General features: G+C 43.7%; 2 protein-coding genes across 13 annotated transcripts in view; both read right to left on the bottom strand.

The window, feature by feature from the left end:
• Positions 1-1615, bottom strand: part of FRS2 (fibroblast growth factor receptor substrate 2) — a 106986-nt gene extending 105371 nt beyond the window's left edge. For 6 of the 8 annotated variants that reach the window (XM_072843235.1, XM_072843236.1, XM_072843233.1 and 3 more), the window contains exon 1: positions 1466-1605. The gene's annotated coding sequence lies outside the window, so the exon portion shown is untranslated. Of the gene's footprint in view, positions 1-780; positions 812-1465 lie in introns of those variants that run through there. The other 2 variants (XM_072843234.1, XM_072843237.1) reach the window with 2 other exon arrangements.
• A 5410-nt stretch (positions 1616-7025) lies between these two features.
• The window catches only part of YEATS4 (YEATS domain containing 4), a 76166-nt gene continuing 59038 nt past the window's right edge, over positions 7026-24153 (bottom strand). For all 5 annotated transcript variants that reach the window (XR_012038959.1, XR_012038960.1, XR_012038961.1 and 2 more), the window contains one exon: positions 7026-7513. The gene's annotated coding sequence lies outside the window, so the exon portion shown is untranslated. The remainder of the gene's footprint in view (positions 7514-24153) is intronic.

Raw genomic sequence — 24153 nt, 5'->3', positions numbered from 1 at the left:
GAGAATGAGATAAGTACCTAAAAAAACTACAGTATACATCTTAATATAAGCACAAGGTGAGAAGCACAGGAAAAGGGTCACTGGCTTCACAATAAACGGTTTGTGTGCACTTTACATTGCAAAAAATAAAAATAAAAAAAAATGCAATGGTCATCTGCAGCCGGTCACAACCCTCAGTGAATGCATTTGCATTCTCTTGCCATCATCATTGAAAAATCACTATTAAATGCAGAAAAGCCTCGTTGCATACAAACCTCCCCCCTGCCCCCCCCCACACACAGTCTAGTAGCTAAGAACTAAGTCCACTAAAAAACACTACCTACCTACTGCATCGTTTTCTCCTCTAGGAAATTCTCAATTTATCCGAGGTAAAGCTCAAAATGCAGCTTAACACACACACACACACACACACACACACACACACACCACCTCTATCCACCTGTGACAACCTCTGCATTGCAGCACAACTGGAACCTCTAAGGAGCCACTGAGAAAAAAAAAAAGAAAGAAAGAAAACAGTCTTTGAAAGTTAAGGAAAATGACAGGTCCAAAAATACGAAGGTATAGGGCAGCCCGGTGGCTCAGCGGGTGAGCACCTGCCTGCGGCCCAGGGCGTGACCCCGGGGACCAGGGATCCAGCCCCACGTCGGGCTCCCTGCGTGGAGCCTGCTGCTCCCACTGCCTGGGTCTCTGCCTCTGTGTGTGTGTGTGTGTGTCTCATGAATAAATAAATAAAATCTTAAAAAAATAATAAAAAGACATATATGAAGATATACAAACTTCAGGGAAGAGGGGGCACAGTGATTCTCCAACCTCCGGCCGTCAATTCGTGCAATAACCGCAAGCTGAAGCCGTCATCCCACTGTGACTCCGGGGTGGCCACAACAATCAGGAGCGCCGATTAGAGAACAGCTTCCCTTTTCCCCCCCCTTTTTTTTCCTTTTTTCTTTCCTTTTTTTTTTTTTTAAGTGTGGGAGAAAATAAGGGAAGTTAAGTACTGATTTCCCTCCGGCAAGCTGTCTTCCTCAACGCCTTGCAGCGGCCGCCCGAGCAGGCTCTCCGGGGAGCGGGGAGCGGGGAGCCGGGCAGGCGCGCTGCGGGCCCCGCACACCCGGTGCCCCCGGGGCGCCGTCCCGAGGCGCTCCCCCGGCGCGTGTGGACGAGCAGCGCCGCGGAGGACCCCCGGCTGCCGCCCCCGAGGGCACCAACGTCGGGACCTGCAGCCCGAGGCCGAGCCCAGGGCCGGCGGCGGAGAGCGCGCCCGGGAGGCGGCGCCGAGACCCGGGGCGCCGAGGCCCGGCCCGGCCCCGCTCTCAGGTCCCGGGACCCCGCGCCCCGGCCCCGCCCCGCCCGCCCCCCGCACTCGCCCGGGGCGCCGGCGGCCGACGAGCCCCCTCCCCGGAGCCCGACAGCCCAGCCCCGCCGCGCCCCGCCGCCGTCCCGGGGCGCCCCCCCGGCCACTCACCGCCGGCCCGGGCGCTGGCAGGAGGCGGGAGCGGGTGGGCGGCCGCGGACCCCGGGCTCCAGCCCCTGCTCGGAGCCGACCGAGGCTCGGCAGCTGTGCCTGCAAGGCCTCTCTCCGGCCCGAGCCTGGGAGAAGCACTTCCGGGGAAGCGGGGGAGGGACGAGTCTTGGCACCGGAACTGCTCCCGCGCTGAGCTGCCAGCGCCTCCCGGGCGGGGCGGGGGCGGGGCCTGCGGGGGCGGGGCCTGCGGGGGGGCGGGGCGGGGCTTGCGGGCGGGGGCGGGGGCGGGGCCGAGCGCGCTAAGCCCGCCCCCAGGCTGGTCGCTCACCCTTTCCGACGCCGAGGCCCCTCGGAAGCCCCGGGAGGCGCCTGCGCCCCTCACTGCGCTTCGCACTTGGTCCGCTGCAGCCGCCTATTTTCACGCGCCACGAGGCCGAGGATGGGAGCATTTGGGTGCGGGGGTCGGGCGTGCACACTTACACAGCCGGCCTCCAGACTCCTTTCCTTCTTTTTTTTTTTTTAAGATTTTATTTATTTATTCATGAGAGACACGCAGAGGGAGAGACGCAGAGACACAGGCAGAGGGAGAAGCAGGCTCCATGCAGGGAGCCCGACGCGGGACTCGATCCTGAAACCCCGGGGTCACGCCCTGAGCCAAGGGCAGAGGCTCAACCGCTGAGCCACCAGGTGTCCCTCTCCAGTCCTTTCCAAATGATGATAGTTAACTCCCTGCTAGATGCTTACTACGTGTCATGCGCTGCAGGTGCCTAACCCCGTGCATCGTCCCCGAACCCTGGGAGGTGCTGGTTATCATCTGTACCTTGCATTATCTGTACCTTCCTCCTCCGATCAAAGATACCAAACCCAATACCACAAACAGTGGCTCTCGATTTTACCTTGTGTTGTGCGTATTGAATCTTTACATCTACTCCTTTTTTTTTTTTTTTTAAGATTTTATTGATTTAGTCATGAGAGACACAGAGAGGCAGAGACAGAGGCAGAGGGAGCAAGCTCCCTGCAGGGAGCCCAATGTGGGACTCGATCCCAGGTCTCCAGGATCACGCCCTGAGCCAAAGGCAGACGCTCAACCACTGAGCCACCCAGGCGTCCCTTTACATCTACTCCTAACAAGAGTTTGAAGCGCTTTGCTTAAGGGCAGAGGGCAGGTTATGTTCCTATATTTCAGCATCACTTGGAATTTGAACAGAAGCCAAGAGCCGGGAGACTCTGGAATCTTCTTGCCTGCATCCTGCTATGGACTTTTCACTTTTTCACCTGGAGCAAGTTGCTTGACTTCTTGAAGCCCGGGTTTCCTCATTTGCGTGTGGGTGTGCATATATATGCATAGGTGTGTAATCACCTCTAGATTGTCGTAAGAATTCAAGATGACAATGATAAACGCTTGAGCGTACCCCGTACCAAGTAGGACTGGATAGAAGTCAACCTACGTCACCATCAGTGGGAACAATTTCTCCTCCTGTGGATCACTCTGGGGGCGGGTGGGCGCAGTTTGGAAAACTGTGGGTTAGCAATAGGCTCTAGAAAAGGTTAAGGAAATAAAGAGTAGAGGGTTTTGCAATAGGAAAAATGAAGGTAGGTAAGCCAGAGAATGTCCTGGGGCCAGCCTGGATACTTGTGACACTTGTGAACTGGGACAGTAGGAGGACCCACAGGGTCAGATGCCAAGCCAGGAAAGAAGGGAAGGGGGGGGTGGGAGAAACTCCTCAGCCACAAAATCCGGAAGGCACATCTGAGGCAGATTCTGTATGAGAGGCCAGATATGGGAAGGAGGGTGGGGGATCCTCTTAGCATGCATACTATCTGCAAAACAAATTTACAAGCATCTCTTAAAACTGTGAGGGAGGAAAAGTTTTTTAAAAATTTTCTACTAAGAAAGGCAAGAAAATGGAAATGGTTCAGAACCTGTTATTATGAATTTAAAATGTAAACAATGCCTTTGCCTTTGGCTTTATTTACAACACTGCCTTGTTTATTTTATTTTTATGATTGCAGAAGTGTTTGTAAATACTTTTCCCTAATACCCAAATTTAAGCAGACTTTTCGTGCCTCACAGTGTGAAGGAGTGAAAAACCGAGCCTGGATTGGCAGGACTCACTAACTTCACTTTCCACTGAGAAGCTTAGAGCGATAGGGAGAGGAATCCCGACCTTGTCAGGCTCCCGCAGGACTCACATATGTTGGAGGTCTGTCAACCAACCCAGTTGTCTGACTAGTAAACGGTGTACTCAGGATTTGAATCCTCAGATGCTTTGCATCACTATGCCAGTGGTTTTCAAACTGGTAAGTGCATCAGAATTACCCAGAGTCTTGTTAAAGCACAGATGGCTGGGCCCTACCCCCTGAATTTCGCTTCACCATGCTAGTGCTTCTCTGGGGTGTACTCCCTACCCTGGCAACACCAACATCACGCTGGAAACTTGTTACCAACGCAAATTATTAGGCCCCACTCCAGACCTTGTGAATCAGAAACTCCAGGGTGCGGCCCAGCAATCTGTGTTTTAACAGGCCTTGCAGGTGACTCTGATACCTTCTCCAGTTTTAGAAGCACTGCACTCTACTATCTTGTCTTCCACAGAACTGTTTCTTCTAATTATCCCAACAGGAATAACTCTCCTGAAGCAGAAGTTCTCCCATTGAATTCAACGACCTGTTGAAGCATTTTTATTCGTGTTTTGCTCTCGGTGGAAGATGAGGCTAGAGAAAGAAATGAGTATTCATGGAGGATTCTTTTTTGATTACTTAAAATCTGTACTGAAATCTAACCAGATAATACTGGGTTAGGGGTGGAACTAATCTTATTCTGGAACTACTCTGTGGCAGGGCTTTACATGCATTTTCTAAATTAATCTTCACTACACTAGTATGAGGTTTTATGGTCTTAATTTTACAGAAGAGAAAAACTGAGACCTAGGTGAAATAATTGACTTAAGGCCACATTCTTATTAAGGGGCAGAAATCTGGATTGTTCAAACAAAGATTTCTCTAATTCCAAAACTCATGCTCTCTCCACTTTGTGGCAGGAGCTTGGAGAACCAAATTCCAGTGTGGGCTCCACCACCCAAACTATGCAACATTGAGTAAGCGACTTAATCTCTATTTCAATTTCTCCCTCTATAAATAATGTTATCATAAATCTTCCCCTCCCACACTGGAATGTTAGAACAAATGAGGAAATAAAAGTATAAGCACTTTGAGCTTTTTGAAGAAAAACAGTAAAAAGGCAAGTTATTACAGTATCGTATATTTAACCAGTGTTGCTCTGTGAGCCCAAGCATCGAATCTTTCCTGGTTATCTGATTCATACATAAGAGGTTCAAAGGCCTATACTTGATGCCAGAGAAAAAGTTGTTTGACTTCATTCGTCAGTGTCTCCTGAAGTTAAAGATGACAGGATTTTATGTGTCTCTTTTAAAAATTACAGGGCATCTCTCACCAGGTTCATAGGCTCTAGGTTGTTGCCAAATTGCTGCCCCCCCCCCATTCCTAGAGATCTTTCCTCCAAACCCTTTTCTTCTCCCTATTACAGACACCCCTCCACCCTTCTGCCTCCACCCACTAGGCAAAGATTTTAAATTCCTCTTTATTATGTAGAAGGATTTAGCTCTCAATCCTCCTCTCAGGCCAGACTCCAGGCCCATCTTTGTTGACAGAATCACCAGGTTGCACAAATCCAGGGGGTACCATTCATAAAGAATACAATCTGAATGGTGCTCAAGGGGGTGCCAATTGCACAAGCCACAATAGGACTGGTCCCCCTGGAACTGTGCAAGGCTGGGCCCTGTCCATGCATAGCTCCCACCCCGAAAATCCATTAAGGTGTTTTGTGAAACAAAAGAGCCATCTACTTGGGTGTCCACTGTTTGCCAAGCTTTCAAATAATAGGCTTCTTTGTTTTTTGTCTGCTTCAACCTAGGCCCATCAAATACTTAAGTCCTCAGGCTAAGTCCTGGGTTCCACACTCTGCTACAGCGTTTTTCACTCTCTTCTGTGACGTTGTTGCCTATCTCCCCACTAGACTTGTGACTTTTGTAAAGACTTTGTCATATTTTGTCTTCCCCACCTTTTATTCATGCCTCAGCACAAATGGACCTGTCGGTATGATATATTATGTAACAGCACAGTGTACTTTTATGTATGTGCTAGTATAATAGGCAGATATTTGATAAATGGTCCTCAAATGTGTTACTTGACCCACAGACCTTTGTACTAGAAATAAATTGTGAAGTAAAAATTAAAAAGAAAGAAATTGAGTCAAAAATTTTAAATTGAGGGGCACCTGGGTGGCTCAGTCGGTTAAGCATCTGCCTTCAGCTCAAGTCACGATCTCGAGATCCTGGAATTGAGTCCCACATCAGAGCCTGCTTCTCCTTCTCCCTCTGCTGCTCCCCCTGCTTCTGTGCTCTCTCTCTATCAAATAAAAATAAAATCTTTAAGAAAATTATTTTAATTGAGAAATATCACGTAAAGTAAAAAATCCCAATTTCTAGTGTCTCTTGAAAATTTCGACACTCTGGCAGACTGGATGTGCATCTCACAAGGAGTCAGTGTCTTTAGCTCAGATGCAGCTCCTTATTCAGGTGGTGCAATAAGTCAGCCTCACTCACGTGTGAAATCTTCATGGTGGGCACTGAATTTGGAGCCACTGACTGGTGTGTGGGATGGTATGGAGGTTTTGAAGGAACAGGTATAGAAGATTGTAGATTTTACATGTGCTCATTAACTATTAATTGCGATGTATTTGGGGGCACTTTTAAATTGTTTTTCAGGGTACACAGTTGTGGGATACCATGTTGTACCATTTTTAAACAAACTAGACAAATGGAGACATCAAATTATAAATATTGCCACCAACATTTTAAAGGCATGGTAGCCGATGTTAATTGTCAACAGCCTTGGAAGTTGAAAAGACAAATAATAGCAAGTACTTGAATAAAGTGAATGATAACTAATTTAATGGAGTATGAACATTTTTTTTAAATCTTTTTTTTTTTATTTATGATAATCATACAGAGAGAGAGAGAGAGAGAGAGAGGCAGAGACATAGGCAGAGGGAGAGGGAGAAGCAGGCTCCATGCACCGGGAGCCCGACGTGGGATTCGATCCCGGGTCTCCAGGATCGCGCCCTGGGCCAAAGGCAGGCACTAAACCGCTGCGCCACCCAGGGTTCCCGAGTATGAACATTTTTTTTTCCACCAGCCACCCCCCTGGCTAGAGAGACACAAACACAGCTAGTTCTAGTAAATAATGGAGCCAGGATCAGAACACAGGCAATCTTTCTCCACAGACATAGTCTTAACCACTAAATTAATATTCATTGAGCCTTTCCCATGTGCTAGAGCCATGACTGTCCCCCCCCCAACTGAGATTACCAGATTTATGGAAGAGTGCATGGTATCTCTTCCAGGTTTTTAATAGGTGCTGTGATAAACCTACACAGAACTTTCTCATCTCTTTCTTGCTTCCACCCCAAGTCATGTTGATATGTTTATAATCTTCTATTTTAAAGTGTGTAAATCTAAGACTTCCTTTAATTTCCATGTAATTCTTACAAGTTTGTTTTTATTGCAAGTTATCATGAACAGCCTTACGCATGTAGCAAAAAAAGGTATCTTTTTAAAAACAATGGCAGCAATTTGAAGGAATACAATATTGACACCAGAAACCAATATTTGTAGTTAAATTGTGCTCGCATGGAGAAATGGGAGAGAGCAAGGTTGAATTCGAGCAAAAATATCACATTGACAGAAATGCACTAAAGGTTCAAAAATGAAAGAAAAAAGTACAAAAATGGAGGCTCTAAAAGGGAATGGCCATCAATTTTTAGCATATTTCACATTTAATTTTTAATTAAACATTGAGGAAAAAAATACTGGAGCCGACACCTCCCTTTAAAAGGTTTTGAGAATTAAGCTGCTGTTGTTGTCCAGGTTGGGCTGTTCAGTATGTCCAGACGTTAAGAGGTTGCATTCCACCTTCATTGTTTCTTATGCAGTGGTGGCCCAGCTTACTCTGCCTCAATTTTTCTTTCTGCAAAATATGCACAAGAAGTGCATCTGGTACCATAGAGATGTTGTGAGACACAGCTAATAAATGATTATAAAGCACTGTTCTTTGAAGTATAAAGCACTGCATAATTACTAAATACTATAATAATCATCCTCATAATAATAGTAATTTTCAACCAACACATCAACCAGACCCAGATGCTTATTCACCTCCCAATTAGGCAAAAGTGTATATGCCACCTATGAAATGAAGTAAAAATCTTGAACTGCAGACAAGCACCACCCCCATCCTCTTCCCTTTGCAGAATGTGAAGCCAGTGGGCCAGAGGCTGCCTGTCTCGGTTGCATCACCTGCTAGCTGTCCTGTCTAGCTTGCACGAGAGAATGGGATCTCTCCAGCCTCTAGTCCTTCCACCGCAAAGCGACAGTGACAGTAACGCGCGCCTCATGGGACCGTTGGGAGAGATCCACCAGTGGGTGAGTACACGGAGAGCTGTGCACCGATGCCTGGCAGGGTATGAGACCTCACCGACTGGCGGGGGTGCCAGTGACAACAGCAATATCTGCAAAGGACTGACACGGGGTAGCTGTCTAACCATGTCGTCGAATGAGAAAGAAAAACCAACACACTTAGTTTGGAGGATGATCTGAGCTGCCCTCCAGATTATGTGAACATTTATCAAATATAAGCATTTGATATTAAAATTTGAGAGCAAAATAAAGATAGGAGGATGTGGTATATGTGTATATATATATGTACGTATATATGCCTATATGGGGTGGAATATCACACAGCTATAAAAAAGAATGAGAATGGCTCATTTATAACAACATGGATGGAACTCGAAGGTATTATGCTGAGATAAGTCAGACTAAATAGCATCGTATGGTTACAGATGGTCGCTACATTTGTGGTGAGCATAGCCTAATGTATAGACTTATCAAATCATTATTTTGTACGCCTCAGACTTAATGTAACATTGTATGTCAACTACACTCAAATTTAAAAATTAAAAAAAAAAGAAAGAGAGAGAGGCACTTGGGTGGTTCAATCAATTAAACGTCTGCCTTCGGCTTAGATCATGATCCCAGAGTCCAAATAAATGGGATAATGGGCTCCCAGATCAGCGGGGAGTCTTCTTCTCCCTCTCTCTCTGTTGCTCCCCCCTCTCATGCTCTCTCTCTCTCAAATAAATAAAAATAAAATAATTAAAAAAAGAAGAAAAGGTGAGGCATTTTACTTTCCCAGTATGTTTGTTTACTTTAATAATTGTACATGAAATCAATGACTACATTTTGGATAGAGAAGATGAGGGGAAAAAATAGAGTAAGATGGAAAAACACAATGCTCCCCATTCTGCAGCCTCTCTGCAGGTGGAACCACTGTGAATGATTTGGTGTTCCCCTTTCCAGACCTTTTTCTGTGCATTTACATTCATGTAAACAAAACAGAATTACCCAACAGGCAGATCAAGTATGCTCTTAAAAGGCACCAACAAACCAGGACTCCCAAACTTTCTGATAAAGAACTTGACATTTTTACAAATGCATAGATTTTTTAAAAATCAGAATTTGTTGGGACTTCCTTATACTTATTTAATTTTAGCATGGCTTTAATCTTAAAGTAAATAACAGGGATATTATTTCATATGCACCATAAGCTCTTTAGTGCCTAGGACCTTTCTTAAGATCTTAATCCCAGCTTTCTTTATAAAGGATATAAACACCTATACTTTACAGCACATAAATATAATCATATTGTTTTGCGACTTACTTTATCTGTGTGAGTGATTTTAAACATTGTGCTATTTACTTACTGGCAACCCAAATAAGAAGGAACTTTTCCCATATCTGTCATCTTACTCTACCACGAACGATCCCCGTATAAGGGCCTTATTAGAACAATTTGAGTTGCAAAAGCTTTCTTTCTTGGTAAAGCAAATTTCATTTTCCATCACATTTTCAGGCCAAGGTAATACAATCCTTTTTTAATCTCCTCCGAGTGTATGACGGAGAGAAATCCTGCCGACCAGGAGCTTTCTAAATGGTGACTGTGGAGAGACGCCAAGGAAATCAAATCAAACAGTGCCAAACACAGAATCTTCAAGTTCTCTCCAAACCAACAGAAACTCGTTTAGAAGCTGGATTTTACCGAGGCAGGAAGCATTTCACCCACAAAGGTAGAGCACACGTGGAGACGGTATCTGGGACTTGGGGAGGGTGGTGGTAAAGAAAGAAGAAAAGTAAAAACAACACTTGTACTTCAGAAGACAGTCAGAAGAGAACACTCCCCGAAGAGAAGATTAATGACCTTTTGTGAAGGAAGAAAGAATGCCTAAGCCGCAGTTTCTAACTATGAGTATTTAGAGTGTTTCCCTTCCAGTAAATTAACTGCTGAAATTTTATGACTCCTTCAATAAGCTCAATGCACTTAGAAGATACAAACCCATATGTAAAGAAAGAGATCAGACAAGGAGGGATAGAGACCTAGGATATCCTTGAAATAACCTCTGCTCGGAACTACTGCAAGTGTCGATGACACACGTACTGCGAACAAGAGGCAGGGGGCCTGGGGATACTAAGAACTCTAGTCACAGCATCTGCCCTCTAAGAATCAAAATGCCAGTTGGAGAGAGAAGCTGCACAGAAGAGGAACCACAATCGTGCAAAACATGCGGTGGTAAACGCTAAATGAGGGATCGAGCCTCTTCTCTTTGGAGACCCTTTCCTTCGTTCGTGGTCTTAGGACCAAGTAGGAGGTGGAGCCTGAGTAGCGTCTTCAAGGATTTGTAGAAATTACAGGGAAAAGAGAGAAATAAAAAGGATCCCAGCTTTCAAAAAGGCATAAGAGTAGAAAAGCACAGAGCACATTCAGAAGACCTTGAGTAGATCCTTTTAACTGGAACAAAGAGTTTGGGTAAGCAGGTTGGGCCTGCAGTCTGAAGGGTGCTGACAACTAAATTAAGATATGTGGGCATTATCTTTTCAGGCAGTAAAGAATCAAAGCTGGTTTCCCTCCCATGAAGCAACATAATTAAAGCACACTTAAAAAAAGAAAACAACAACTTTTTTTTTTTTTCATGAGAGACATTTGCAAAACACAGAAAAGCATAATAAAATCAAAGCCACCTGGAAACCTGCCAGAAATATGTTACACTTTTGATGGGATCATATGCGGCATTTTTTTCTCCTGGCCACATATTTGTGTGTATGTTTGTGTGTGTGCGCATGTGTGCGTGTTTGTGTATAAATTGGGATTATTCTTTCTTTTTTTTATTTTTTTATTTTTTTATTTATGATAGTCACAGAGAGAGAGAGAGAGGCAGAGACACAGGCAGAGGGAGAAGCAGGCTCCATGCACCGGGAGCCTGATGTGGGATTCGATCCCGGGTCTCCAGGATCACGCCCTGGGCCAAAGGCAGGTGCCAAACCGCTGCGCCACCCAGGGATCCCGGGATTATTCTTTCTTAACTCAAGATGATTTTGTAAGTATTTTCTTCTTAAAAATCGCAGCTGCACTGTGTTTCATCATATAAATGTATATTATTGTACTTACTCCATTTGCCATTTTTATCTGGGCACAAAAAACTAAAATTCATCCCAGGTTCACCTAAGCAGTATGAAGATTGGAGTAAAGGATAAGCTGAGAGAGTGGGAGGAACAGTTAAGGAGCGTTGGTAGAGGACAGCTTATATAAATTAAGGCATAGCCACACTCTGGAATAGTCTATTATGTCACAGTACAACTATTGCTTCAAAGAAGGATGTTGCTGCTTGTGTACTACTGTGGAGGGGTCTCCCAGATATATTTTCTCTTCTGCCCGGTCCCCTGAATTTGGAGGGTCCAAGAACTCTGTACTCTCTTCTCCCTATCCACATTATTTCCTCCCTTGGCCATCTCATCTGGTCCCAGGGATTTACAGACCATCTCCGTGCTAACCGCCTGATGGCCTGTGGACAGAAAGGGTAGTCTATATTCAGGGGTGGATATAAGCTTTCCCAAAAGGAATTCGAAATTGTAAATAAAAAATGCCTGTTCCACTCCAAGGCTATCCAGTAGGACACATGACAAATACAAAGTGCCAGCATCTTGCTCTGGGAGGGGTCCTTGGAAGGAAGTGGGGGGCCGTGAAGCCAGGCGTACGGTACAGCAAGCAAGGCCTGGAGACAGGAGCCGAATGGCATGATGAAGGAATCAGTGAGGGGACAGCCCTGTTTCGGAGTCAGGGGATGGGGTGGCTGGAAAAAAAAAATTGATGGTCACCCATCAATTTGTTCTCTGACCTCTCTTCATTCGGACGTCTGTAGAACAGTGACCTCAAACTACCATTTGCCTCTGCTTCCTGAATCATGGTCCATGACTCACTGTGAAAGGGGGGAAAAGAGAGTTTCTGCAGGCTAATTATTAACAAAATAATGCTCCCGAGACAGCAAGCGAACGCACAGGATTCTTGATTTCCAGTATCATCTCCACATCAAAGTCTCTCTCACTGTTGCTGTTGTGAGCCCTGCTTTCCAGCAAGCAACACGCCCCTCCGCTAAAATTGGCAAGGAACTCTTTCTTTCCACGTTGAAAAGGCCTGGCTACTTTGATATGACTGTAGTTTGCCCCTCATTATACGTGAGTACAAACATGTAAAAATATTTATCCATCTCCCCAATCTATAGAAAACCATTTTGGGGCCCTGAAAACAGTCTCTTTACAGATGGAGAGAATGTGAGGGCAATGCCCTCAGTGTGCTGGCTGAAAACTGCAATGTCTGCCCAGCACTGTGCTTCCTCTCATAACAGGGGATGCTCTGCTCAATGAGCCCTTGTATGTCAAAATTCAAAAAGTTCTTGTTTGCTCCAGTTGAACAAAGCTCTCACAGACAGTGGGATCTGCAGGGTAGCCACCAAGTGTGTGGAACCAATGTTCCCTCCACCACACTGCCGAATAGTTTATCGTAATGGCAGTTCTCACCTTCATGTATAGGGCCCGGTGTTCGCGGTGCCCTCCTGCACAGAGCTCCCACTGACTTCAAAGGAAATGACATAGAACAGAACCCCATGGTGTAAGGAGAAACAAGCAGCATCTGATCAGAATCAGGCCATATTTTTTTTTTCATTCTCTCTGTATAAATGGCTAAATTTATATACAGAATATTTAAAGGCCACCTTTCACTTCAGCAGTTTATGAATTGTCAGATATACACACACTTATTAGGGAGCTCAACACTGAACTGCTTATATGGGAGGGAAAGGGGAGGGTTGTGTTGTGGAGAAATCCGTCCCAATTCCACGTTTTTCTTGGGTCCACAAGACGCTGCCAACCCCCCCACCCCCAAGAGACCAAAGTGATTGGGGCTAGCTTAGTGTCTCCTTTAACTTAAAGCTGGCCTTAAGGCAAACCCTAACAAAAAAGAAAGCAGAGGGGATCCCTGGGTGGCTCAGAGGTTTAGCGTCTGCCTTTGGCCCAGGGCGCGATCCTGGAGTCCCGGGATCGAGTCCCACGTCGGGCTCCCGGCATGGAGCCTGCTTTTCCCTCTGCCTGTGTCTCTGCCTCTCTCTCTCTCTATGTCTATCATAAATAAATAAATCTTAAAAAAAAAAAAGTAAAAGAAATCAGAGACAGAGGAGAAAAGGGGGAGAGGGAGAAGGAGGAGGAAGGAGAGAAAGAGGAGGGAAAAGTATGTTTATTAAATCCCTGGATAGGGGAGGTCTCTTTCTAAACTTAAAACTAAGGCAAGGAGGAGTCACTATAGAACAGTAAATTGAACTACAAAAAAAAAAAAAAAAAGAAAGAAAGAAAGAAAGAAAATTTCCACATGTCAAAAATCAAAACAAGACAGATTCAAATGACAAATAAAAAACTGAGGAAAATAAATAATGGTGACAACTTAGATAGGTAAAGGAGTACCATTCTCCTGAATTTATAAAGAACTCAGGAAACCTGATTTTAAAAAAAGAAAACACTCCCACAGCTAATATAACACTCAATGGGGAAAACCTCTAAGATCAGGACCAAGAAAAGGATGTCCACTCTTACCACTTTTATTCAACATAGTTCTGGAAGTCCTAGCCAGAGCAATCAGACAAGAAAAAGAAATAAAAGGCTTCCAAATTGGAAGGGAAGAAGTAAAAACCGTCACTATTTGCAGATGACGTGATACTATATAGAAAACCCAAAAGAATGCACCAAAAAACTATCAGAACAAATAAACAAATTCAGTAAAGTTGCAGTTTTATACAATTAATAAACAGAAATCCGTTGTTTCCATACACTAATAATGAAGTAACAGAGAGATTAAGAAAACAATCCCATTTGAAACTGCATCAAAAAGAATAAAATATCTGGGACAAATATAACAAAAAAAAAAAAAAAAGGCACTAGAATTCCCCTAGGATAAGCAAAGGATTCATACAATTCACAGAAACATAAATTGAAATGGCCAATAAACACTTCAAAACGTTCAGTCTTACTAATAACCAATAAAAGCAATGAAATAAAAAACAGTGTTTTCACTTCAAACTGGCAAATATGAAAAATGAAACTCGTATATTGTAGCTTTTTCAAATATAAGCAATAATTAGAAATGTCACTCTTGGGGCAGCCCTGGTGGCTCAGCGGTTTAGCGCCACCTTCAGCCCAGGGTGCAATCCTGGAGGCCTGGGATCGAGTCCCATGTCAGGCTCCCTGCATGGAGCCTGCTTATCCCTCTACCTGTGTCTCTGCCTCTCTCTTTGTGTCTCTCATGAATAAATAAATAAAATCTTAAAAAAAAAAAAAAGAAATGTCACTCTTTAAAAATGCCTTTTCAAAACACCAACAAAACATATAAAATACCAAAGGCTATACATAATAAGACATGGAGAGGGTCTCCTGGGTGGCTCAGTGGCTGAGCATCTGCCTTTGCCTCAGGTCATGATCCCGGGGTCCTGGGATCGAGTCCTGCATCAGACTCACCCACGGGGAGCCTGCTTCTCCCTCCGCCTGTGTCTCTGTCTCTCTCTCTGTGTCTCTCATGAATAAATAAATAAAATCTTTAAAAAAAAAAAAAAAAGATCTGCAGAACCTAAATTTTTTTAAAAATGAACTTTCTTCCGGGGCAGAAGAGCCTCACGAGGGACAGGACCTGCTCAAAGAGGGTACTGTGGCCTGGTGGCCGCCTACAGGTGTCAGGAGATTAGCTACACATGGGGACATCAGGCAAATCAGCAGAACACTGAGATTAATGACAGGCAGGTTCCTCATCGTGGGAGGAGAGTAGTAGAAATGTGGGCGGGGGAAGCTAGAATGAGTCCTGCGATACTGGACTGGAATGGAACATGTCAGTGTGAACTCACTGTTTTCAATATAGGTAGATAAATAAAAAAATAAATGGAAAGAAAGAAAGAAAGAAAGAAAGAAAGAAAGAAAGAAAGAAAGAAAGAAAGAAAGAGAAAGAAAGAAAGAAGAAAGAAAGAAAAGAAAGAAAGAAAGAAAGAAAGAAAGAAAGAAAGAAAGAAAGAAAGAAAGAAAGAAAGAAAGAAAGAAGTAAAGGTGTATTTATACATATATACACATACATGTACACACAAGTGTATGTACGCAAATACATATTTCTGTGCATTTGTACACATATTTCGCACACGTATTGTACGTGTACACACGTATGTACGCATTGTACACACGTATGTACGCAAATACATATTTCTGTGCATTTATTCCCTAGCTCAGTGCAATGATGAGGCCAGGGAGAGGGGACACCCGGTAACTAATCTAGAGTCGAAACAGAGCCTTCTCTTCTCCACATAGACTGGTCTGTGGGGAGCTCATCTGCGCCCTAAGGCCTCAGCGCTGAGGCCCGTGCCACGACCTCGCACCTCAGCTCCAGATGGTCAACGTGCCCAACATACTCACACTGCTAATGTGACTTTTCTGCTGTGTTGTCTCACAGACATTTCAAACTCAGCATAGTCAAGAGTGTTTCATTTCCCTGCACTCTCGGCCAAGCCCTTCCTCCCCATTGTCCCTATCTCTGCAAATAACCCAGGTTGCTCAGTCACCCAGGTTGGAAGCCTGGCTGACATCCCAGCCTCTTCCCTTTCCCTACCCTTCGCAGTCTACCCATCAGCAGGTTCAAATCGTTCTACTTCCAAAATATACCTTGAACCAATCCACTTGTGTCCATCTCTACTTGCGCCCAGGCCAGGTCAGGCTACCCTTCTCCCCCTCTTAGACCCCGCAATGGCTTTCCAACTAGCCCCTCTGCATCCATGGGGACCTCCTGACGTTGCATTATCAACACAGCCAGAGTGAACCCTTAAAAGGTAACTGAAGCATGACTTTCTCCTCCTCAAAACCCTTAAAACCTTGCCATGATTTTATGGCCTATTAGAACAAATCCAAATGCCTGGCTATGGTTAAAAGACCCTTGCATGATCTGGCTACCTGCCCGAGGCCTCGGACTTCACGTCATAAACTTTATCCCATCTGTTATGACTCCACAGCCCAAGTTCCTAGACCACACCAAGCTCTTATCTGTTTCAGGACCTTTGCACTTGCCCTTCTTTCTGCTTGCCATGCCCTCCTTTCAGCTTTCCACGTGATTGGCTCCTTCTCATTCCTCGGTTCTTAGCTTCAATGTCAGTTCCTCAAAGCAGAATTTCTTGGCCATCCCGTCTAAGTAGGACGCTCTATTATTCCCTATCCAGCTGACTGTTCATATTGTTCCTAACACAAGCTGCAACGGTTTTACTTATTTCTTTTGTTTTGTTTTATTGCCTGTCCCTCTCGCTAGAGTATGAGCCGTATGAGGGGAATGATCTTGTCGTTCTGGTTTTCTTTTTCATCCTCATGGCTCAGCATGGGGTCTGTTATAAACCATGTTATCAATATATTTTCATCAATTCCAAGAACAATTTGTAGACATTTACTACATATTGGCCGCAAGGGGTTCAGAAGTGGAACTCCAGATTCCTTCAAGTGGCTTACAGTCTAGAAGGGAAGCAAATAAGCCATTGTAAGTCTGCTTGGGTAGCGCTGAAACAGGGAAAGTTTCCTTTGGGAGAGGCCCCTAATCTGGGCTCTAGGCCAATCACAAAAGGCTTACCTGGAGGTCGTGACATCGCAGAAACCCCTGCTGGGTAGATGTGTCAGTCATCAGGGATCCACGGGGCAGGGCAGAGGCGAAGACTAGCAAGTGCCTAGAGGTGAGGCAGACCTTTGGGCACTGGGGAGGCTACTACCTTAGGGGTGAGAGGAGGGACTTGGGGGGTGGACAGAATGAACAGCAGGAGATGAAGCTGCAGAAGGAAGGTGTTATAAGGGCAAAAGCCTCATTAAACCGTTTTCACTGCATCTTGAGGGAGTAGGGCGGTCGGTGGAAGGATTCACGCAGGGAGTAACGTGGGGATCAGCTCTGTGTCGCACAAAGGTCACTTTGACTGCAGCAGGTAGGAGGAACTGAAGACCAGCAGGGGCAGGGGGCCTGTGGCAGTAACCTCGGGGACAGTCGGCAGGTGACAGTGACAGTAACAGTGGGAACATGAGGACTAAAACAAACAAACAAACAAGAATACAACAGACCTGGAGACTATTTTTAAAATAGCAAGGGCAGGGCAGCCTGGTGGCTCAGCGGTTTAACGCCGCCTTCAGCCCAGGGTGTGATCCTGGAGACCTGGGATCGAGTCCCGCGTCAGGCTCCCTGCATGGAGCCTGCTTCTCCCTCTGGCTGTGTCTCTATCTTTCTCTCTCTCATGAATAAATAAATAAAATCTTAAAAAATATATATTAATAAAATAAAATAGCAAGGCCAGAAACTGGCAATTCAATAAGTAATTTGCTGAATGATGGGAGGATAAATGGTTAGCTATTTAGAGGAAGAGTTAGAGCCCAACTTCAAAACTGAATCAAAATAGGGGCACCTGCATGGCTCAGTCGGTGAGGCCGTGATCCCACTGGGGTTCTGGGATCGAGTCCTGTGTTGGGCTCCCGGCTCAGTGGGGAGTCTGCTCCCCCCCCTCCCCACTGCTCGCGCTCTCTTTCCCATATAAATAAGCAAAACCTTAAAAACAAACAAACAAACAACAAACTACATCAAAATAAACTCCAGGCCAATTAAATGTGTGCATAGTTGGGTTTTTTTTAAATAATGAGATTATAAAACTGTCAGATTTCTGGTCACAATGACACTTGGAAACACCCCATCTTTTCCAGATCTACAGTTCACCCACTTACGATAAGAGTTAAAAAGCTAAAGCTTCCTGCAGCTGGGGCATCGTGGAGAGCTGTGGACCTGGGAAGGGAGAAGGACAAAGACCCAGTAGTTAGGAACCGAGCCATGTGGGCCGCTCTCCATGACTGGAGCTGCAGCATCCCAGAGAGCCCAAAGTCACTACAGGGACCTTGAAATGGCACTGTAGGGCATGATGTAGGATCGGGGGAACAGAGTCGGAGTGGAAGCAGCCACAGAACTGCTGGGTAAGGAGAAATGAGCACAGGAAGTATGGGAAAAAAATACGCGAACCACAGACAAGAGAAAACCTCTTGGTCAGAATGAGTCTGAAAATCGAAATCCTAAAACATATGAAATAACACCAGTGCTAAGGGGAAAAGTACACATAGTCATAGTAAACCATAGGCATGTGGATTGACTCCAGTTGTATAGAACAATCTGACAATTATTTTTAAATAAATGTGTTTAGGATGTTTAAAAATATAAATCGAGGAATGACTTCTATTAATTTTAATAACAAGTTATAAAAATGAGCATATAGAAAATTTTTAAAAATCCAGATATAAAAATGGAGCAACTTAAGAGGATTTGAATTTACACACTTTTATAGCCATTAAAACCTTAATAGATGGGATAAACTCTAGACTAGATATGTTTGAGGAGTGACTTTACTGAATTGGAAGATAGTGCTGAGAGATTTATCTGGAATGCAGCACCCAAAGGGCTAGCTAGGTAGATAGAGAAAAAGCAGTTATTTAGGAAACATGAAAAACAGATTGAGAGGCTCCAACCTACATTCAATATAAGTTCCAGAAGAATGGAGGGATGGCGGGAAAATAATATTTGAAGAAATAATAACCAAGTAATTATAGAATTAAAACACACACAAAGTGCTAAGCAGCATAAATCTACGACTATATACATTATAATAAAATACACATCACCTGTGATAAAGACCCAATTTCAAAAGCTGTTACAGAATTGATATGATGGTGGTAACACTGTAAGACAGAGTGAGCTTCATTGAGTTACTTCAGAAAATAGATTACGTGGAAAAATTAGTTTTCTCTCTCATATCATAGATAAAAATAAGCTTAACAGGAATTAAAAACTTAAATGTGAAAAGCAAGCCTATAACACTTTAAAATAAAATTTAAGATAATATATTTATGACCTTGGGGTAGGGGAGGATTTCTTAATTAAGATTTAAAAATGAGAGTCATCAAAAAAGTGAATACATTTTTAAAAAGTGAATACACCCTCCAAATTTAAGAAGGAAAACTTTTATTCAACCAAACACACCATAAATAAGTGATAAGACCATCGAAAAGCTTCTCTTTACAACGAAAGAACGTATTTTCAAAGCCTGAATTATACCACCGGATGTAGACAAAGGGGTAGGTGTCCTTTTACTGCATTGCTCATAAAATGTTTCTCCTTCCCTCCTTCCTTCCTAAAACCCTCTGTTTGGATGGACATGGTATCTGACTGTACCACTCACTTTGCACCTTCTTACACCCATCCATCCTCCTAGCCTGAGACACCTGTCTTTCCTTGAAGATTTTAGCTGCCAGTTCGCTGTCATCCCAACGCTCTTCTTGTCATAATTCTTGATGATTTCAATAGCCATTTCCTGATATGGTCCTTTCAATCATCTAGCCTCTGAGCATCTGGCCTCCTCTTCTCCAAGGATGTTGTCTTTCAGCTCAGCTACGCACTAGCATGGTCACAACTCCAGAATTGCATTGCTCAATCCAGTAACTACTCGCTTCACAAATTGCTTTTAATTTTAAACTTAAACAAAATTTAAATTTCATTTCCCTAGTTGGCCCATTTTCGGTGATCAGTAGCCACAAGGGGCAACCATATTAGACGGTGGACACGAAGAGGCCCAACCCCACAGCAGTTCTATTGAACAATACTGCTCTAGATCTTCTTATTGCCCATCACTACGTCTCCTCCATAATGTCAATACCAAGCATCACCCTCTCTGACCGAGGCCTTCTACCTCTTAAGCTTATTTCTGACTCCAACGATTTCTCAACTATATTAAGACCTATAATCTATTGAATCTTCCGCCATTTTATTGTTTCTTTCCTGTGCCATGTTCTACTTCCATTATTATCCTATTCAAATTCCATGATCAAGCATTATGCACATCCCCTTGCATGCATCTCAAACTACCTTGTCCCTCTTAGTTTTTTTTTTTTTAACATGATAAATTCTAGTTAAATCTAACTCTCTGTCGGTTTGTTATCTGGATAAGTCCAATTCTCCACTTAACTCTGCACCCACACCTCTGCTGCTGACTGTGGGTGGGAAAAGAAAAAAAACAACCCCACACAGCTATCACTTACCTCAAGTAGGCCCTTAATGCTACCCACCGATCATTATTCTTCCCCTTGTGCCGTCTCCCAGTCTTTTAGAATACTCATACTTTCTTCTAATCTTCAAGTCTTTCAAATTTTTGATAATCTCTCCCTATTCTCAGTCTCAGCTGATGATTTGTACATTATTTAGCGGAAAAACAGAAGCAATCAGAAGAGAATTACCATCTGCTCCCACCATCACATCTACTCACCTACCTGCACTTCTGTCCATTTGCTCAGTCTTGTCACCTGATGCTATGAACAGACTCTGTCTATGGTTCTATGAACACCAGTCCTCTGCTGTACACCAGACCTCACCCCCTCCAGCCTATTTAGGGATCTCAGTACAGCACTTGTCTACTTTCTCTCTGGCATTATCACTTTTTCTCTCTCTACTGGAGCTTTCTTATCATCATGGAACTATGGTTTTATTTATTCCATCTTTAAGAAAAACCCATTTCCACTGACCTCACTTTTCCCACCAATTACTCCTTCATTTCCTTCCTTCTCCTTTCAGCAGAAGTCCTTGAAAGAGCAGTCTGCTATACCCTATCTCTAACTTCTCTCCTCCCACTCTTTCTTGAATCCACACTCATCAAGTTTTTGCCCCCACACAATTGTGTCATCAATTCTCTTGTCAAGATCTCCAAACATTTCCACGTGGCTAAATTTATTGGTCAACATCAGTGCTCATCTTGTTTGACCTATTAGCAATGTGTGCCCCAGATGATCCCTCCTTCCTTCGTGAGACCCTTTCTTTACTTGACTTCCAGCCTGGTTTTCTCCCTACCTTACTCTTTGCTCCTTCTCAGGCTCCTTTGTTGGTTTTTCCTTATCTCCCTGACCTCTGAACATTGAAATATCTCAGTCTTTGGATTTCTTCTCTTCACTGTCTGTACTCACTTTGTGGTAGCTTGAATTATGGCTTACAACAATTTGCTCTTTCCTTTCTATGAAGATTGTCCATCCGCACTTTCAGATTTGTCTTGAAATGCCTCTTCAGTGCACAATATACATCTTTGTCTCATTGCAGGGCTGGACTATGTGACTTTCTTTGGCCAAGGAATGGAATAGAAGGTAGGCATGTGTACACCACATACAAAGAGGAGCTTTAAATTGGATTGCATTGTTTAGTTTGGCCTCTCTTGCTTTTGCCCTTTGCCACGAGTGTGGCATGTGCCAGATAGTGGCTGTTTCTTCAGCTTAGGGCTCAAATTAGAATATGCTTGAATCAGACATAGCTGGCTCGCAGCCTAGAGTGGAGCTGTAATCAATCTGCCACCCATATGTATATAACAAGAGCAAGAAATAAATGTTACTCTAATCCACTGAGATTTGGGGGTTGTTTGTTACTTAAACAACATTGACTAATAAAACTCCCTTTAAATTCTCCTGAATGCCTGGTTCATACGTCCTGTTGCCAACGGGGCACCTCCACTTGAATGTCGATAAGGCAATTGAAACTCAAGAAATCCAAAAGTGAGCTCCTAATCTTCTCTACCAAAACTTCTTGAAGTGTTTTCATTATTAACTAATAAAAACTCCTAGGAGTTTTTACTAGTTAATAATAACCTTCTAGGATTAAAAAAAAAAAAACTAAAGTCATCCATGATTTCTCACTTTTGCTTATATTCCATGACCAATTTATCAACAAATCTTATTAGTTCTACTTTTAAAATAGATTTAGATTCTGAAAACTTCTCACCACCTTTACTGGTACCACCTTAGCCCATGCTATTACCATTCTTGTCTGTTTACTGTTATCGTCATACCAATCCCCACCAAAGGGTTGGTTACCCTTTCTCCATCCACAGTCTCAGGTCCTAAGCATCACTTGAGAAAGTTCTTCTAGAGTAGAAAAACAAAAATTAATCAATAACTACCCAACAAACACTATCCAACCTCATCTGGGTCACAGTTACTCATAAGATATCTTTCAATTTTTTCTCATCACTTTTTACCACCTCGGTATCACCTCAGCACAAGCACCATGATCTTCCACCTAGATTATTTTTTTTAAAGATTTATTTATTTATTTATCATAGACATAGATAGAGAGATTGGCAGAGATACAGGCAGAGGGAGAAGCAGGCTCCATGCCAGGAGCCCGACGTGGGACTCGATCCTGGGACTCCAGGATTGCACCCTGGGCCAAAGGCAGGCCCTAAACCACTGAGCCACCCAGGGATCCCCCACCTAGATTATTTTGAAAGCCACTCACTTTTCTTCCGCTGGTGCACCCTACAGTGGGCCTTTTAAAAAACAGTCAGTCGGGGTACTTGACTGGCTGAGCACACAACCCTTGACCTCGGGTTTGTGAGTTTGAGCCCCACATTGGGTGTAGAGTACTCGAAAGAAATAAAATCTTTAAATAAACGGTCAGATTGTGTCACTTCTTTGCTCAAATCTTTCCCTTTCTCAAATGGCTTATCACCTCACTAAGAGGAAAAAGTCAAGTCCTTGCAATGGTCTATGACATCTTTTACATTCTGCACACGCACCTTTCCCACCTTACAGCTCAAACCTCATCTCTTGTGACTCATATTCCTCATTCGCCTTTGGCCACGCTGGCCGCCTTGCTGTTCCCTGCCCAGACCACTGATGCTCCAACTTCAAGGCCCTTGCATTTGCTCTTCTCTCTAAGATGCTCTTCCACCAAATACCTCAGAGGTCACTTTCCCTACCCTCCTCAGGTTTTACTCAAATGTCAGTCTCTCAGTGAAGCCTTCCTTGACCACCCTATTTTAAGCTGTAGCCTTTCCCCACAACCCCCATCCCTCTTCCCTGCTTCATTTCTGCCTATAGCATTTATAACAGGGTATGTAAAATCTAACATACATAAACTTGGCTTTTTTATTGTGTTTATTGTTTCTCTCCCTACACTACAATGTGTGCCTTGTGAATTATGAGGTTTTTTGGATCTGCCTTTTTTTTTTTTTTTGGATCTGTCTTGTTCACTGCTCTATCCTCTAAGTGCACCATGTGCTCAATAAATATTCATTGATAGAATCAGTGTAACTAACAATGGGTAATATCCAGAATGTATAAAGTGCTCTCACATGTCAGAGGAAATATAAAAACGACCAACTGAGGGACATCTGGGTGGCTCAGTCAGTTGGGCATCTGACTCTGGATTTCAGCTCAGGTTGTGATCTTAGGGACATGAGATTGAGCCCCGCATGGGGCTCTGTGCTGGGTGTGGAGCCTGCTTAGAGTTCTCTCTCTCTCTCCCTCTCCCTCTGTCCCTCCTCTCCACTCTCTCTCTCGGGCACTCTCTCTCTCTCTCAAAAAAAAGAAATCCCACAAAAAACAACCAACTGAAATGTTGACCAATGATATGAACAATGACCTCACAGAAGAACACATAATCAATAAACATAAGAAAAGGGACCCAACCTCAAGGGATCAGTGAGTTAAACAGGGTCAGATATCTTTTCCTAACCATCAGACTGCCAAAAATTTTATAAGCCTTACAATACCAAGCATTGGTAAGGATGAGGAGCATCAGAAACTCTCACGCACCTGCTAGTACAACTTCGGAGATTTGAAAATACCTAGTAAATACTGGAAACACACATACCCATTAGCCAGCAGTTGCAGTCCTAGATATAAAGCCAAGAAGTCTGTGCTAACAAGTCTTTTTATGAGTGACATGTAAGAGATTTTTCATGTCAGCATTGTTAACAATGGCCCTAAACTAGAGACTCAAATGTCCATTAATAGAAGGATAAATACATAAATTTGGTACACACAAGCCATGGAGCAGTTTATAGCAATGAAAATGAGTGAACTAGAGCCAAACAAGAACATGAAGACCAGATTCCTGACCCACAGAAACTGTGAGATAATATTTGTTGTTTGTGAGATGTTCATTGTTACCCGCCATTAAGTTTAGAGTGACGTGGTATACAGAAATGAGGAGGTAATACAAAAATGGTAGTATCGGCAGGGCTTACATTAAATTAAAGTGATTAATACTTGCACTCTGGTAGGCTGGTACATCTCACAAATCCTCCACGTGAGGACATAGCCTAGCCTATCACTCAGACGTGTCTATGGAACAGTTTGAGAATCTAGTAGATCTGAAAAGGTTGC

Source organism: Canis lupus, chromosome 11 (genome assembly GCF_048164855.1).
Source record: "Canis lupus baileyi chromosome 11, mCanLup2.hap1, whole genome shotgun sequence".
Lineage (NCBI taxonomy): Eukaryota > Metazoa > Chordata > Mammalia > Carnivora > Canidae > Canis > Canis lupus.
This window is presented reverse-complemented; position numbering and strand designations above follow the sequence as displayed.